The sequence below is a fragment of the Condylura cristata genome, unplaced genomic scaffold (genome assembly GCF_000260355.1).
Source record: "Condylura cristata isolate star-nosed mole 26May11 unplaced genomic scaffold, ConCri1.0 scaffold00006, whole genome shotgun sequence".
NCBI lineage: Eukaryota > Metazoa > Chordata > Mammalia > Eulipotyphla > Talpidae > Condylura > Condylura cristata.
The window spans coordinates 47,267,623-47,285,878 of NW_004567107.1; positions in this window are offsets into that span (position 1 = coordinate 47,267,623).

Genomic DNA, 18,256 nt, shown 5'->3' on the forward strand with positions numbered 1-18,256 from the left:
ATTGAACAGGTAATTAATTATTCCACATTATAAAAACATAAACTTCAAATAGGACTATCACTAAATATTTTTTCTTAACATGTGACTTTTCATTGAATCTTTTAATTAAACAGAGATTTTTACTTTACTTTACTTACATTTGTAAATTGTTTAAAAATTTTCCCTACCAACCACAATGTCATGGAGATATTTTCCAGTATTTCTTTCATAAATTGTTCTAAGTTTATGTTTTGCATGTAATCTCTTGTCATTTATTTTTTAGATTATTGTGTAATATTTAATCAAATTTTTTCCTTAAGAACATCTATTAATCCAGATCTGCTTTTTAAAATACTTTCTTTACACACTGCTCTTCAAGTTTGTTCAAAATCCAAGATAGTTCAGAATCCAGTATTGCCAACTCCTCAGCTGACAGCTCGACTCTAACCGCATCATAGAATCTGACTATGAACCAAGCTGCTAAGGCTACAGAATTTGTGACACAGAGGAACTCTGTGACATATTGTTTGTTGCTTTAAGTTGTTAGTTTTAAGTCAACTTGTTTACCAGAGTATATGACAAATACGATCACATAATTGCCCTATATGTTAGATTTTTATGGTCTCTCTTATGTTCCATTTGCCTATTTTTCTCTTTTACTAGAGATAATTTTTACTAAATTATCATGGATTTAAAATAAATTCTCCTGTGTGGTAATGGAGTATTCACATGCTAGTGATATTCATCAAACTGTCTGTTTTATTTTTAATTTTCATCCAAATTTTAGAATCAATTTACTAATTGTTGTATACACACACACACACATAATGAAATGATGTTCATTTTACTTAATTGAATCTATTGATCATTTTGTATTGTAATGACATCTTTACAATACTGAACACTGCAAAATGATGAACATCCCTTAATTTATCCAGGTCTTTAAAAAATACTTACGTATACTACATACACTACAGAATTCTTACATACATTTCATTGAACTTGAAGTTTTAATGCTGTTGATATAGAAGTCCACCCACTTTATCTCATTTATTGCTGCTATGTGAAAATACAATTATAATCTGCTAACTTACTAATATCTTTTATTAATTATAAACATTTTCTTGTCATTTTCTTTGCACAATCACACTATGCAAAATAAGACACTTTTCATTGCTTCCTTTTAAATTATTAGCCCTTTTAGTATTTTTTTTTTTTTTAATTTCCTTATAGTACTGGTCAGGACGTTAGTTCTATGTGAAACAGAGGTGGTTACACTTCACATCAATTTATTCCCTCTCGCACCCATTATATTACTAACTTCAGAGAGAAATGTTTTAACTCATAAATATTTAGGGTATTTCATGTAGTGCTTAATTATTAGGAATTCTTTCCTAAAGATCTTTTACTCTATTCTTTTATAAGAGATTTTAATCATGACTGGATATTCAGTTTCATCCTATGCTTTTTCTGTATCTATTAAAATATTTATGCAATTTTTATCTCTTCTTTTATTATGTATACAGATGGACAGCAATGTTTGCATTGTTTATAGTTTTATATTTTTCAGACTGTCATATAAAATTTTAAAAAATAATTTGAAAGAATTTCATAGGCAATAGCTTTATTCACATTATTTACAAGTTATAATTGTTAAGATTTTCCTACAAGTGTTTTTACACATAGATATCTATCCATTGATCTATCACTTATATTTTTACTGATTGTTCAACTAGTTCTGTACTAAATACCACTTGGTATGAAATGTTAATTGTTTTTTTTTTACACTTCTGGTAATATTTACCATTTTTTTTTAGGTATTTGTGTCCATTTTTGGAAACTGACTGAAAATTTTCTTTCTTTATTCAATGTCCTCTTCAAGTTTTGGATTCAAGTTATGTTTAACCTCATAAAATGAATAAGTGAAAGGTTCCTCATTCTTATGATATCAGGGAAAATATATAAGATTGGTGGTAGAGTTAAAGGAAAGATTTGAACTTTTAGAAGTGTACTTAGTGTTCTATCTATCTATCGAGATACATATATATATACACGTAGAGAGAGAAAACGAGGAGAGAGTAGATCTTCAATAATGAACACTTGAAATTCACTGATGTTATAAAGCAATGTTACTTTAATGAAAAATGGTGGTATATATTTTCTTTTATATAAAAAATTTATTTTAAAAAATGTATTGAGGTAACATTGACTTACAACTTTGTATGAGATTTGGAGGTATAAGATCACACCCTTCAGGTGAATCACACCCACCACCAATGCACTGAAAATCTTCCATCATGGAGTACAGGAGGGTATATCTTTTCCAACTTGAGGAAAATTTAGTAATATAGTCATCTGAGACTGGACTCTGCATTCAATATTTATTTTACTAAAGCTATACTTATTTTACTAAATTAAAATAAATGTATTAATTTTTTTCTACTTTGGTCCAAAACCAAATCTTTATCTTGCTACCATTACTAAAAGTGCACTCTCACACGAAAGAGGGTCCTTTGGTTGGGCTTTACAGCAATTTTAATGTCATATTCAAATTCTGCTCCAAACAAAAATAGAACAGGAAAAAATAATTTAAAACATATCAGAAGTGAAACATTTGTATTTATTTGTATTTATCTCTTTCCACACCTGCTTCTTCCTTATTCTTTTCTTTTACCAGATCTAGTTTGGTAAATTTATCTTCCCCATTCTTGACTTTGTACCTTTACTTAATCCTTTTACTTGCAATAAATTATTAATTTTTTATTTTAATGGCTTAGTATGTATATACATGCTTTATTTTGGTAACAGCATTCTTTAGAGAACCTTCTTTTTTCTTTACAAATGACTTGGATGGAATGGCAATCAAATTAATCATTATCTTCACCAAAGATAATCACATAATATAAACAAGGTCAAACAGATATATATATATATATATATATATTTCTTTGAAATGTAAGTCTTGATTTTAGGTAACCAAAGATTGCAAATGATTAAAGTTCATTTTTTTCTGATGGTAGTACATTACAGAAGCAATATCACTGTCCTTATGGCCTTGATATTCTATATTTTTTTTGCCAAAGCTAATGTTTTTTATGTAGTAACTAGAAAAGTTGAAACAACGTTTTCCTTGATGATTGTTATATTAATAGTATTCGATTAAAAACTAAATGTAGTTGGAGTTTCTGTAAGAGAACAAACAAGAAGCTGCAAAGATTTTAATCCATGATATTTGAAAACTGGACAGCAGATTTAGGATAAAATGATAAGAATCTAAAATGGTTGTCTTCTGAAAAATTGTTCTCCTCTATATGTTTATCTAATTCAAAAATGGAGGATAAATTGATAATTTTTTTAAATCAATATTCATTAAATTTGTCCAGGAAACAAACATGAGGTTTCTGTAGCCATAGCAGATTATTATTAATACTTACAGCATTAACTGTAGTGGGTCCCCATACCCCATCTCAGTTTTAGTGTAACATAACAAGATACAGATAATTCAGCTTGTTTTTATAAATGAATTTATTCCACAGGAGAGGATTACAAAATTATGAATCTGGAACTTCCATAGAAACTACTATAAAACTTTTCTCTTTTGCTCCTGAGAGTGAGCGAGAAACTGGATGCCTAAAGTAAACATAGTCTCAGTGATGTTCCAGGTTTAGAACTCTTCCATTATAAAAGAATATTTCCTGGTTGTATTATGTTATGGAATGTATGCTTATCTGTCCAAGGGGGGTTACACCTCTATATTTCTCAAGAGTCTATATCCATTCAGTCACATTTTAACATCCACATCTTGTCATTTACCATTAGTTTTGATTTTCCATGCTTAGAAAACTCTATGTAAAAACATGCAAATATTTGCACAAAGAGTGATGGCTACTCTGTCATAAATAAGAGAGTAAATTGAGTTATAGGCTGTTGAGAGAGAGAATCAATTATCTTAGAAAGCATTGATTCATCTCTTACTACATTCGTTAAAACATATGGTCAAAATAGTCATTTTGAAGAGGTATTAAATTGAGATGCAGGCCTCTAAGCAAGTCTACACATTATCAGCACATGGCAAGATATATACTTGATCTTAGCCAAAAGGCCAATAAGTGATATGGCCATGGCAGAAAATAGATGGCATCCTTCTCAAGTAGGGATATTGAAAGATCTTTAAATGAATAAACTTTACATAAGCATGGATAAGATCAAGGAAATCTAACAAGAGATGACGAAGTATTCTGGGGTTCAGTACAATGGGAAGCCTGGAAGTGAAGTGAGCGAAATGATTGCCAGAACTCAGAGATCTTTGTCCTGTGGGAGAGGGCCACATGACAGGAACTATAGTCCTTAGATTAAGAATATAGCTATGACAACACCCTCTACACCTCTCAACCTAGTAAAGAGAAAACTGGGAAATAATTATCTTCACATTTCTCTGACAGCCTTCTCCCCCACAACTTCTAATTTTCAAGTGTGCCTTCATTTATTAAATCAAATAGGAAGGAAGGCAAAGAAAAAAAAAAAACAACTGACTCAATTCAAAGAAGTCACCTATTCAGTGTCCAGATCCTTATGGTGATAAGACATCTAGTGGGTGAGATAGCAAATATCTACTCCCAAGTACTTATAAGTATATATGAACTAAACAAAGTCCTACAAATTCTGATTCTGAGCAGTAAATCCTACTACATTCTTTCCAGAAGAGTTTCATAGCTTTAAAGAAGAACTTCAAGTCACGAATGAACAGTTGCTGTATTGAAATGGGTATTTCTAAGTCAGATATTCAACAATATTGATATAACTTGATGGTAAAGGTTAAATAACCTTGCATTAATGGAGAAGCCTAAGCTTTACTTATTTCTGGCTTCTTTGACCCATTCATGTTATTTTGAAATCATCAGGATAGTCCATCAGCCAGTTTGCTTTCAACTCTTTTCTTATCTCTGACACGCACTTTAAGAGTCAGGGAACTGTGCCATCTGGGCCAGATGAAAGGAGACCCAGTGCTGGGTGCCAATAGCATACTGATGACACTACTTTATGAAACATCTCACTCTCCCTGTGAGGCTTCACTGAAAAGACTTCACAGACAGTACCATATGTCAGTGAGAACTGTAATATCTAGTCAAGAGTTTGGAGAAGCAAGTGTAAAAACTACTAGTTTCTTGGTTTTTAGTTTCAAGTAGATACCCAGCCCCTGATAGTTATAGCTGCTATAAAAATGCTTTTTTTCTGTCATTTTTTGTTTCATTTCAAATTTTGACTGGCAGTCAGTAGTAATGTAATCCAGATATTCAAAGCAATTTTATGCTGCCTTCTGTCATAAATTAAAATGTTCCATTAACTAAACAAATTCTCAATGGCATAAATCAGCCCACACTAAGTAAATCACAGTTAGTGAAAACCAAATTGTAATTCCATAAAAGTGATTAAGTGCTGGCAAGATGCAGTGAGATATATCATCTGCAGTAGAGAGCATGATTATTCAATATCTGTATGTTACATTTTAGACTAGCTAATTTCCTTCATGTTAGATATTTTCATTGAAAATATTTAAAGAGCAAATGTATATCACATAAGGTTTCATATTAAAACATACTTTAAAATATGGTGATGGTTGGCTTCATGAATTTGAAAATCTGTAACAGATAATATATTTACCCTAAGATAGAAATAACCTTCCTGTCAGTATAGTCAATCATTCCTAAATTACAAAAGTTATTCTCTTTGATAGGTTATGAAAACTGCTGAATTGTTTTTTTATTCCTTTTATAAATTTAGTTTTACCCATTTGAAGTTTGCTAATTGCATGAAGCATGATAATTTTTCAAAATATATATTGTATGGTAAACTTATCTCATGGCTTTTAAGAAGCATTGATGCAATTAGTACATAGATATAAAACACAATTAACAAATGATTAAAATTGCTTACTTGTACAAAGCATGGAAGAAATTTAACTACTTAATTCTGATAAACTTTAAAAAGCAGACTATTATAAAAGCCTCCTAATTAATCTCCTTGCTTCCTTGTTCAACATCAATTTTCTATTATTTACAAAATATAAACTAAACTTATAATCTCTGGGCCATACCCCACTATCAATAAGTTGGCTCAATTTAACAGGATTTTATTTCTTTCTGACATAACAGCTTTACAATCCATTCCCAACATCTCCCAATTTTCTATAGATACAAAGTGGATAATAACTATAAAATTCTGGTAAATTTTTTGTTGTGTAGAGAATGTCATTCTAGTTCACATCCTAGTGTTTAGCCATCCAGCAAGCATGGGTATGTATTTTTATGTGTCTGCTAATACTTAACCTAGATGTGAATCTGGTAAATAAATGCTAAGTATGCTTATTAAGTAGAATCACCTAAGTTGCAGTTAACTGATACCTCGTGTTATGTTTTTCAGACAAGGCAGACAGGGCTACTTCCACTGCCAAGAGAGGCTTACAGTTACTGGACAATAAGTAGAGTTCTAGAGAAAATCTAGGAGAATAGACAGGGGAAGGGATTATATGAGGGGCCAATATAGAGCATCAAAGAGCAAAGTAGTATGAGCAACCCACTTATAGTTGGGTAAACAATCATATAAAAAAATGCATTCCTTAAGTGAAATGGATTGGTAGTAATAGGGATAACAGTTTCATATGTGTCAAGTTTATAATTTGGACAGAGTCAGTAAGCATTTTTGAACGGGGGAGAAACATGGTCATATTAGGACTTTATATGAAACAGGGACTATAATATTGAGAATGGATTTGAGGAAGATAAAATGTGATGGCACTGCATTTCAGTATTACATCAGTCTCAATTATGATATTTCTGATGTTAATACATATTGAAAAAAGAGGTTATATATATATTTTTAAAAGATTTATTTATTTGTACATACAGAACTGGGGTACAGGCCAGTGGCTTAGGGACAGTTAGAGACTTCACCAGAGACAGAGTGGGGAGCAGAACAGGCAGATTGACAAAGTACACTGCTGAGGGGAGCAGCGGGCGGGTCAGGAGAGGTCTGCCATGCCATGTGGTCACCTCCCTGGCAGGCGGGAATCGAACTCATGCGGAAGTGGCTTTAGCTTCTCAGTGCTGTACTTTAACCTGCTGCACCACCAGCGAGGGCCAAGAGGTTATATTTTTGATTAAATGCAAAGAAGAGATGTCATTTGCCAGTAGAAAGCTTAACGTTAAGTACTACCTGAAAAAAAACACTGAAACAGGTATAAGAATACCTTTTGTTCTGAACCCAGGTTTATTTATTTATTTATTTAACTTTTTCATATCGAACACAATTAGTTATATGATAAAGACAGTGTGCAAATAGAATAATTAAAGGAACCAAGTAGACTCAGTAGAAACCAAAATGAAATTTAGGATATGGTTATTTCACAAGTAATCATTTCTGGCAGTTTCATGCGTGTACAAATATTTGCTTAAAAATTAGAAGTTTTGTATTGCTTGGTCAAAACAGTGGTGGGGAAACCCAAATGTTTATTGACAGTTATTAAGGAAACATGGTATATACACATTGTGGAATATCATGAACTTTAAAAATAAAAGAAGGCCCTCTCTGGTGGTGCAATGGGGTTAGAGCCAGTACTACAAAGCTAGCTGCAGCAGATTCAGCGCAAGTTTGATCCCCACCAGAGAGGTGATCCAATGGCTCAGCAGATCTCTCCTGTCTTGCCTGCTGCACCTCTCAGCAGCTTATTTCAATCTGCCTGTTCTGCTCCCCTCTCTATCTCTGGTGAACACTCTCACTACCTCTGCACCTCTGGCCAGTGCCCCAATTTTGTATGCATAAATCAATAAATCTTTAAAAAATGAAATACAACAGAGAAATTCTAGCACTTACTACTACATGGATGAAACTGAAGGATAAAGAACTAATACTGTATGATTGCTCTCATATGAAATGTCTAAAATAGTTAAAACATAGAAACAGAAAGTAGAAAGGCGATGTCAAGGACTGGTAGGAGGGGGAGTGAATATTAGTGCCTAATGGATATAGAGGTCTGCAAATGAATAGTCTTAGGAACTATTGCACAATACTGTGAATAAACTTAACATTTGACAATACTCAGGATGGTAATTTTAATGTTTTCTATAATCTACTATACTTCAAAGAAGAAAAAAAAAGACTACAGTGAAGAATCTGTTCTAAATAGTATGCTCAGTATAGCTTTGCAGCAAGGTACCATCCCTAGAAGCTTTATGAGATATTTTATAGCTAAAAGATATTTGAAATTTTGGATTACTATTTTTCAAAACCATGAGAAACATGGGATACTCAGAACAGGCACATCTGTGGGTGGGGAGCAGGATCTTCAAAGAGGATAAACAGTTCCTAGCAGTGCACTGCTTCTCTCAAATTCAAGCACAAAGCCCAGGAAGAAGAAAATGAAAAGACTTGGAGATGTTCCTTAGCACTTTCTAGGAAAGACTCCACGAGAGTTATGACTTATGTAATGATAAAGAGCATAGACTTCGGATCCAGACTGCTTGGGTGTGAATGCTGGCTTTGCCATGTGCCATTTTGAGTTAAGTTTCTTTACCTCTATATTCTTATCCATGAAACATGGACTATCATAGTCACTGTGCCATATGTGTGTGACATGCTTGAGACAGTGTTAGGAGTGTATGTAAGTAACAGCTATTACTCTATTGCTACTTTCATTTATTATGTTAATCAAGTTGAATTAATAGGGATAACAGTAAAATAAAAAGTCTATATTTAAGGAACATTTAAAAGATATTTAACAACCAAACTTAAAATAGATAAATGACATAACAAAGTAAGTGGCAGTGTAATAAAAGTATTTGTGACGGGACTGCCTTTTACAGATTGTGTTTCTTACAATAAAAGTAGCATTTCATCCAGGAAGAGGAGGGTGGGTAGGGATTTCCAGAAGTACCAGTTGCTGAAAATGATTATTTTAGATTTCATGAGTACTGAGGTGTTGTAGAGTTAGGAGATGTGAGGAAGGGAAGCAGAAATACCACCAGAAAAGATTGAATGAGTCAGGATTCCAAAAATGCAGGGATTTTAGTTACTTGCAAACAAATTTTTAAAAATAGACCATACTATTGGTTCTCAAAGTTTCATATGTACACACTTAGCTTGCAAGGGTTTCTGCCATTAGGAGACTGATTTGGTAGTCCTGGCAGAACCGCAGGGCACTAATATAGGTGCTCTGAACCCAACAAAAGTTTGTGAACTGATTCTATAGACCAGTGGTTCTCAAACTTTGAAAGGCACAAGACTACCTTGAAAGACTGTTAAAAACAGATTATCACATAGCCAAGGACTCTCTGTCCACTACATTTGGGATTGTGTCTGAAGATTTGCATTTAAATGAATCCCAACTTGGAGCAGTTTAACAGGACCACATTTTAAGAATAACAAAATGGAACATCCATTTACAAATAGTTTAAAAATGCAGAACAGAAGCAGTGGAGACTTAATTGAATACCAAACTATTATATTCCTATATTCTGCCCTGACCTCTACTTCACCCTGATCCTTCTTATAATGTGGCCAAGAATGTGTATGAAAGATACTGATTTTTTTTTTCTAATTGAGTACAACTATATTGCTCATGAAGTCTGAAGTTCAGAACAATTTCTACATGGTTCAAGTTACCAAGTTGGATATTTAGAATGAGAAGGAAAGTATCTTAGTGGAATAACAGAAAGTCAATACATTTGAGAAAAAGTTATAGACTATTCTTATGCTCATCTGTAAATATTAGTTTGTAGCTTACATTCTTGCTTAGGCAGTGAGCAAGGGTGCTGATATCAATGGATCTTTGTGTGCCTATTTGCTTGATATTTAGAACTACTTTAGTTCAAAACCCTGAGTGTTAGTAAATGGGAATTGTTTTCACAGTTTCTTAGTGATCAAATGTTGATGGAAAACAGAACTAACTCACGTTCTGTAATCATTGTGGAGAATTCAATGGAAGAAAAGGGCAAAGACTAGTCTTTCAAATATTACCTATTGAATAAAAGCAAGCTCTCTGTGATAAATGTGTAACTGGGGGGTGGAATGTGAACTTTCTTCAGCAAAAGACCCTCCCTACAAACTAAGAATGTATGGTGAAAACTTATAAAAGGTATCAGCTGGAGATGGTCCTAAATTGAGGATTTTATTCTACTTTCCTTTACCGAGCTCTAGTAAATAAAATTTAAAAAAAAGCAACTTGATGTAGGCCATGACTAAGTTGTATGAGAAATAAGGAAACTACAACTACTACCACCACAACAAAAACTACCTTTGGTCAATTCTCATTAAAATTGCATTGAAAAACATTCAAAATGTATTTTCCTTAAAAACATTTTGGATTAGAAAAATAAATCTCACAGAATTACTTTTGTCTCATTTATAAGGGTGTTCATACCTGGCTTGGAAGGCTAAAAGTGGAAGAGTCAGGTAGGGGACAAAATAAGCAAGTGAGCAAAGAACTAAAGTCAGACAGAGGATAGTGGGAATTATATTACATTATAACAAATTCTCTGTCTGGTCTAGTTTTGTCATTGCTGTTGATTGTTTTAAGTTCTACAAGTTGAGGGTATAGTGTATAGTTACTGGGTTATGTATTAAACTTCATTGTATATAGCTTGGTTAAATCTAGAAGGTAAGGAATGCCATGATCTTGCTTCTAAGATTAATTCCACTTTCAATCAGACCTTAGCAGAAGTAAACACCTTTCCAGACATGATAAAACTCACTTTGAGATAGATAAAGTAGATTAATTAAGTTAATGGCTTCGTTCCCATAACTTAACGGTGGCAAAGAGCAGGTGAGTTATTAGAAAATAAGGGAGCCAGAGCCAGCTAGAACATAAACCATTCTAGAAGATTAAAGATATAAAAGTTGAGTGCAACTAGATTAAATCAGGTTAGGTTAGGACATGTAACTATTGGCAACTGTCTCTAGGAGAAATGTGCTAAGCATAATTATGACAAATTAAAATGCTTGGCAAGCTACAGTAATTTAAAACAATTTTAGAATTATTTATTTTACCTACCCCTTTTATTGAGAATGGACTATTTACATTCTGTTATGTAAAAAATGACTTTCTAAAATTAACCTCCTATTGATTTTTTGTCACTAAAATGTAAATATACTTACAAACAAGATGTTAGTAGTTATATAGTACAACTTTGGTCCTATTTCCTATTTCTGTTTTATAAAAGATATGGGTAACTCTTCCTACAAGAACACAGAACACACTTGAAAAATTCAGAGTATATTCTTGAATGGATTGTAGTGCTGCAATCAAAAGTCTTTGTGAGACTGTGATCTTTAGTGAAGGTTGTTACAGAGACCCAATTCAGTGCTAAATTCTTCCTGTGGATGGGAGTTAGAATAGCAGAATATTGGGTACTTAGATAAAAGTGCTTAGTTTCATAGAGTGTAACCTTCTTTGGGGTCCTTTCCAAAGTTATCCTCTGCTTTGCTAAAGGCTATTATAAGAAATAGTAACCTGAAATGATTTTGTCATTCATCACAAAGCTGTAGTAAAGAACATGGAAAAATATATCTCTTATGTAAGGAACCAGGTGAAAAAGATCTTTGGTGATTTAATTCTGGTGAGAAATGTTTCTTTTCTACCTAAGTAACATGTTAACTAAAGAAAAAAAGTCCTATGTAACCTTCCCCCAAGGAAATGTAGTTAAATGACTAAGAGAATTTTCACAGACAGACTATAGGCATATATCCTGGATGTGATCTATGCAAGGATTTTTTTTTTTCCATTTTCAAAAATATATTTTTTAAAGCTTTATTTGTGCATTAGAACTGGGGTGCAGGCCAATGATGCAGGGGTGGTGAGAGGATACACCAGAGACAGCATGGGGAGCAGAACAAGCAGGTCGACAAAGTACACTGCTCAGGGAAGTAGCTAGATGGTCAGAAGAGATGTGCCATGCCATGTGGATCACCTCTGGGCCAGGGATTGTACTCGCACTGAAGCGGCTGTGGCTGGCTTGCAGTGCTACATCCTTACCCGGAGCACCACCACAGAGGGCCCTTTTCAATATTTTTAAGACATGATAAAAACTTGTTCCCATTTGTGTTTGTGCTCTGAAAAGGAAATTTTCTTCAATTTTTAAAGAATATAGCTTCTGACAGATTCTTGACTCATATGTCAAGATCAAGTTATGGCTCTTTCCCTAATTATATACCCTCTTCCTCTTTTTTTGCTACACACAACAATATTCCTCACTGTAAATTCAGGACTTTCTGACTCAGAAAGTTTGTTTCTGATATTGTTAAAATCAAGATAGCAGTGAGGATAAAAACTTAAAGCATTATCTAATATTAAGACTATCTTAGAAGACATAGAAATTGTTTAAATCCAATCACTTGCTATCATGTGACACACACTCTAAGGATTTTAATATGTCCTAAACCTGTCTACTTCACTTTGGAATAACTGTATAACCTTCCACCACTATAGTTACATTGCTCAGAATAGACATTAAAAAACTGAACGCAATCATTCAGATATTTTTTCTTTATAAGAAATCTTACAAATTATTGGATTTTCTTTCTTTCTTTCTTTTTTGCTGAGAAATAGAAAACATGGATACAGTTTTGGTTTTGTGCTTTTAAGATCATCCTGTTCCCTCTAAATGTTTCAATATATTTGGGAAATATTCCATAGCAGATTATATCTTAGTTATTTTTTTATTCAAACCTTTTCATCTTTTAAATACTTAAAATTCAAAGTACCAACTTGGTAGATCATGTTAATCTAATAAACACATTCTATAAATTACAAATCAAATGAAATAGATATTTTTGAAAGAATTTATTTTATGGACAGAATATTTCAGCAGAACTCCTGAAAATATAAAGAATTTGCATAGTAATTTATGGTAAATAAATGATAAACAATAACTGATTTACTATCTAAATGAATTATATAATTTTTATTATAATTTGTATTTTTGTGAGACCTACATTAAGATTTTATAGAATTAAGTAAAATTTGCTATTCAGGTAAAATGAATGTAAAATGGGTAGGTGCAAATTAGAATACACAATATGGTGTACAAGACCAATTCTGACTTCACAATATTTCAAGTGTCAGTATTTGATAAGCCTACAAATGTAGATTTAGATTACCTTCACATTACAACACTGTACTATTGTCACTAGCAGTACTCCCAACAGACACTTATCAGCCACCAGTTTTGAAAGGTGGTTGATAAAAAAACTAATTACCATGGTCAAGTAGGAGTCAGGGAATAAAATGAAGTTTCAATCACATGAGATCTTTTGGCACATACCAGTTGAACCCTAAATCATATCCAAATACCACATGTTAATACAGAGTGGACTGCTTATATACTTTCAGGATTTCTTCTGAAACTTGGTCAAGGTTTATCCTTCAGCCCAACCTCTAATGCTCATCATTTAAGTTGCTAAGGGTGAGGACTGTGCGATAGGCAGGGGTAAAGCAGAACTAAGATTTTAACCCAAACATTGCCTATGAAATCCAACTTCACACTCTACTTCATATTTTCTTTTTCTACCCCCTGGTTATATCAGATTGACATCAATAATTCAGAATGGATAAAATAATGGGTGCTCTCTACACACTGTTTACTTCTCCTACTTGCATTTGTTGTGTCTAATTCCCATATTTGCCAAATTCAGAAATTCTTACTTAAAAACTTCTCACAAACAACTACACATCAAATAGCATAATTCCTATTCTGTAAGCATCTCTCAACTTTATATGTCATGTCCCTCCAGGAAAAATGTCAATCTCAATACTTGTTCCCTTATGACTCTTTTATATTTTTTTTTCAAGTTCAAATTCATGTGTCCTATTATCTATCCTAATAATTCCCCACCTTCATAAAACTCTTCTCCTATCTAGGAACCCTGACTACTATAAGCAGGCAGCATTCACCATTTACTAATTATTCATTTTGTAAAAACATTGTTAAATTCACATTTGTAAGATTTTTTTTTCTTACAATCCAGTAAGTATTTTTTTTTCTTATAATCCAGAATTCCTTATGGATTGAAATTATGCCTTATTTTATATATATAGATAGGTTCTTGTATATAACATACATTTAATTATTTTGTCCAGGCTTTCATCCCTTGTAATCATTTCCTATAGAAACATCTTTATAAATACAGAAATGATCATGACAGTGCACAAATGTAGAAGTCTTAATGAAGACGTCAACCTAATAGACATATACCAAACATAATAGCATGCCATGAGAGGTCCGACAAAATGTGGTTCCAATATCATCTCCTCTCACACTCATATATATGACAGTTTCCAAATACACCATCTGCAACCTACCATTCCTATTTCTATTCATGCCATTAACTTTATCTCATTCATCTTGGTATTGTCAACCTCCAGAAATTTGCTAAGAAAACAGGGAAGCCAAATAAATATGTTTAAAAAAATGAAACAAATGAAAAATTTCATATATTAACTTGTGTCAGACAATATACGTAGTAACAATGAATAGCTATAACAATATATTTTCACTTTGAAAGTGACAACTCACCACTTCTGTGGAATTGAAATTTTGACAACACAAGCAATTCTACCATACTATCTTAAAGTAATGAGGTAAGCAGGGATAAATCATGGGTTGAGAAATGTTTCTGTCCTTTGAAGCACTTGTAAGTTTTCCAGGTGATCCAAAACATTTGGTTTAGTTTTAGAAGTTAAATCATCTTCCAGCTTAAAAAAATTATATTTCTTGTGAATATTTGCCTCAGATACATTATATTGATAGAAGTAAATTCATGACTTGCTTATTGAGACAAGAAAGAAGCAAATTTTAATGTATTATAAGTACAAATATAGTGATATTTTTGTTTTGGAATGATGTTAATTAAAATATTGGACTGGCCCTCCCTGTGGTGCAGCGGGTTAAAGAACAGCACTGAGAAGGTAAAGCCACTTCCACGTGAGTTTGATTCCCGCCTGCCCCAGAGGTGACCACATGGCGTGGCAGACCTCTCCTGACCCGCCCACTGCTCCCCTCAGCAGTGTACTTTGTCCATCTGCCCGTTTCTCTCCCCACTCTGTATCTGGTGAAGCCTCTCGCCACCCCTGAGCCTCTGGCCTGTATCCCAGTTCTGTATGCACAAATAAATAAATCTCAAAAAAAAATATTGTACCAATATTTTATTATGTAATGTCATATATTTCCAAGTGATAATGTTAATACATACAATCTCACTATAGTGGACATCTATTCTTGGATATTTGTCATTCTCTTTCCCTTCTTATCAAAACTTTTCTCCTCCATTTATCACACATTATTCTTTTACTTTCTATTATGTCTGTAGTTTAGTATAAATTAATATAAGTGAAGAACTTAGAATAATGTCTTACATTCTAAATAAATGAATTTGGACTAGTTATGTACTACCCAGATGAATGTTTAAGGAAGGATTCACTGACCTAGCTTTTAGAAATGACTTGTTAAGGAGCCGCTTTGATTGTTCTCTAGTTAGCTGGAAAAAGCTAGAATTAGTCCAGCTATAGTGATTATCCACAGCCAAAGTTGTGTTCTTAAAATACCAACTTATATCACATGACTGATCAAGAGGAATTATAAAGACCTAATAGTTTTAATCAAGCACAGAAAATCTCTGATGACTATGTTGACTCAGATTCGTAAGTTGAAGGGTACATCTGTTGCTCTAAACTGCTTCTTTCTTTTCTTTTCTGCAAAGGTGATTCAGAGGTCCCTCATTCTCAATTATCTTGAAGTATATACTTTGATTTCAAACACTGGCATATGTAGTCTGCTTTTCTATTGTTGTATTTATTGACAAGAGATAGTCAAGTAGCATTGGACATTTTTTACATGCCTTATGTCATTGAGACTATTATTAAAAATGACATTACTGTTGGAGCCTCCCTGGTGGTGCAGGGTTTAAAGTGGTTGCCAGCCACTGAAACATTAGTTTGATTTCGGCCAGGGAGGAGGTGACTCACGTATGGCACAGCAGACCTCTGCTGTCTTCCCCACTGCTCCCCTCAGCAGTGTACTTCAGTAGATCCACCTGCTCTGATTCCTACACTATCTCTAGCAAATCCTCTCACCCACTCACACACACCTCTGGCCTACACCCTAGTTCTTGTATGCATACATAAAGATACATATAAAAATTACAGTAGTGTGAACCTTTAATAAATTTTTAGAAATTAATTTGTTTGCACGTTTATAATCAAAGCCTCTTCCTGAGTTTGTACAATAGGCATATCCTTATCCTGCTAAACTTGTAAAAGCTAACTAAACTTATAAAAGCCTATATTCAAAAAGAAGTAGCCTTTAATAAATAACCATGATGAGTAACAATAGAAAGTCATTTTCAAAAACATGATAGATCATTTTCATTAAACAATAACTTTCGCATGCTAAAAGTTATTTATCTTGGTAAATTACAGTTACAGATCAAAATGTTAGATACAAATATATGTTATGTTCATTAAAAGGAATATAACATTGTTTTAATTTAGAAGAATTCTTCCAAAGGAGAAATGATACAAGCTATGCAACCTCTATCAACAGACACATTCTGGAGGGAAGGGAAACACTGTGAAAAATCAGAATTTTCAAGCTAACTTATGATATGACATCCCTTTTTTGTATAATCATAATATAAAAATATCCTGAGTTGGGCCCTCCTTGGTGGTACAGTGGGTTAAAGCACAGCACTAAGAAGCTAAAGCCACTTCAGCATGAGTTCAATTCCCTCCTGCCCTGGAGGAGATCCACATGGCGTGGCAGACCTCTCCTGACATGCCCGCTGCTCCCCTCAGCAGTGTACTTCGTCGATCTGCCTGTTCTGCTCCCCATTCTATCTCTGGTGAATCCTCTCACCCTCTGCATCTCTGGCCTGTACCCCAATTCTGTACGAATAAATCTTTAAAAAAAATAATATCCTGAGCAACAATCAATTTACAACTGGATTGCCTTAGCCTAATAAGGTGCTTCTTGGCCCAGGCAAGCAAGCCCTGCCCCAGGGTGGGAAATTCCTCTTGAAGTCAAATAATTTTACAATTGGCTGATTAATAAAAGCAGGTGGCTGTTATAGCAAAATCAATATTGTAAAACAAGGCAGTAGTGGAGCATGTTAAAAATTAAAAAAAAGGTAAAAAAAGTTCTTTCACTGCCCTGATGAGAACCCAAATCTTATCACTCTACTATCTTACTTAAATGAGAAACCTTACTATATCTCCTTTAGCGAGTTATCTACAAGAAAACTTCTCCACTCTAGACCTTACTTTATCCTCTTTCACGTTTCCAGTTTCCACCGCAGCCTCCACCCTAACCCTCCACTTTACTTTACCCTCTATGATGTCTCAATGAGAATAGGTCATTAAGTAGTAATTAGGGTTTAAGGGACTTTATTTTGATCAATCATCACTGGTAAATATAGCAATGTTAGCCTTAAGTCTTATAAATTTATGTACCTGTCTTAACTTTAATAGATTGGTTTTAAGAATAATAAGTATTATAATCTCAGCTGAAGGTCAATAGACCCCAAACTGTTCTTAGGGAAAAAAAAAAAAGGTGATTGTGATCTCTCAGCCCAATTCATATGCTAATGTTATCCCACTGCTTGCTCATAATGTATAACATAAACTTCTGCTGAGACCAAAATAGGAAGACTTGCACCCAACTCCAACTCCCATGTCTTTCTGGAGCCTGCTTTCCTTTTTCCCCTTCTAAGAATCTCTGTTCCCCGATGCCGCTCACCTTAAGACCCTGCCTGTTCTGCCCTCCAACAGTCCTCCCCAACGGAGAAATATAATAACAACTGAAGTCTCTATAAAATAATGAATGAGTGATCTGGAAGGAAGGTCTCCAACAAAATGAAAACATTATTACAAATGGAGAATGTGCTCTCACTTTAGTCCCTGAGCACAAAGACCTCTGTGTATGGATACACACCCACATGTTACATAGCATGGATGTTATATATATATGTTATACACACACACACACACTTACAATTAAAGTAAGTAAACACCTGAGTTCAAATGATTAGACAAACTTCATATTATTAAGTTATATGTGAAAAAGAAGAAGGACACAAAAGGTGAAAGAGGGGTGATTTAGTGATTATCTTATTAGTTCTCCTTCCAAGAAGGACTGAGGACAAAACTACAAATGACTCAAGATTACAGCATGAGTGATTTAAATTAACCATAAGGAAGATTTCCCTAATGGGCAATGGTTATTAAACATTGGAG